The following is a 1,246-nucleotide window of genomic DNA, read 5'->3' on the forward strand; positions in this document are numbered from 1 at the left end:
AATAAGTCTGGAGAAGAATGCAGTGGTGTTTGTCGAGGTTCATCTCAAGCAGCGCCGTGACGCGGGACTCCGTGCTATTTGGTCTGTTCCCCAGGATGCCCACCAAGACGAACATCATCTGTGCCTGGAGGATTATCAACACGGTGAAGGACGCTCTCTGGGCGGTCCGAAACCTGCTGATCTTCCGGCTGAAGGAGTTGACCTCGACTGAGTGTTGCAGACTGGCACATTCCAAGGTCCAGGACTACATGTTGAGGGACGCGCTGAAGCTTGGGGTAGCTGCCGGCAAGGTTCGGTGGGGAAAGGCCATCGTGTAACATCTGCCTGCCTCAGAAGAATAGGGGGCCCACGCAGTCATTTGGGCTCTGCTGACGCCTCAGCTAAACATGTAAGCGTACAGACCAGTATAAGTGAATGATTTCTCTGTCTCTGCACACCATGAAATGGAATGATTACGGATGCATTGCTTGACCAATTGTACAGATCATACTATTTTATGAAGAAAGTATATTTATGAAATAAAAAAAGGTTCTCCCAGGACGAGGCTATCCCGTTGCACATCGGGTGTGCTGACGCCTGCGATGTCCCCAAATGTGGGATACTCGACTTCAAAATTTGTGGTAGTGGGGGACTGCGTTCGTGCTCTCCCCTGGTTTGCAAACAAAAAGCAGATGTTCCAATAGATGGCGCTCATTTGTGTTTCCTCCAGCTTCCTTGTATATCACACATCTCTGTTCAACAAGTTGATAAATATATGCTGCACGTCTTACTTCATCCTGCAATAAACCACTCTGTTCAAACCTTTTGACAAGAGCAACAAGCCAAGCTTCAAATTACCAAATCTATTGCCCTCTATTTACTGCCTATTCAAGTATTGCTCAAAATGCCCCTTTAAACAATGTATTGGAGAGAGGGAAAACAGCCCCAGCCTATTCACCCTCACCCTGTAGCTCAAATCCTCCAATCCTGGCAACATCCTTGTAATTCTTTTCTGAATCCTTTCAAGTTTCACAACATCCTTCCATAGGAAGGAGACCAGATTGCACAGGTGATGTCCAGGAAACAACCCTTGGTAGAAAAGTACTTACAATCGCCACAGCAGAATGTTCGTGCGAATGAAAAGTAAATCTGATGTTGCCTTCGCCAACAGACAGCACGTTGTGCAGTTAGAGAGGTCACGCATTTCCCACGCGAGAAACAAAGTCAGCAGGAAATTAACAGAGAGAGTCAGAAGGTAAAATACAAA

At 46.7% G+C, this 1,246-nt stretch overlaps 1 non-coding gene across 1 annotated transcript; it reads left to right on the forward strand.

Annotated features, from left to right (window-relative positions):
• Window positions 1-486: 486 nt before the first annotated feature.
• LOC140468702 (U1 spliceosomal RNA) lies at window positions 487-652 on the forward strand. Its single transcript, XR_011955807.1, has one exon. It is a non-coding gene; the product is annotated as a U1 spliceosomal RNA (small nuclear RNA).
• Window positions 653-1,246: the final 594 nt, after the last annotated feature.

The sequence above is a fragment of the Chiloscyllium punctatum genome, chromosome 47, assembly GCF_047496795.1.
Source record: "Chiloscyllium punctatum isolate Juve2018m chromosome 47, sChiPun1.3, whole genome shotgun sequence".
Taxonomy (NCBI): Eukaryota; Metazoa; Chordata; class Chondrichthyes; order Orectolobiformes; family Hemiscylliidae; genus Chiloscyllium; species Chiloscyllium punctatum.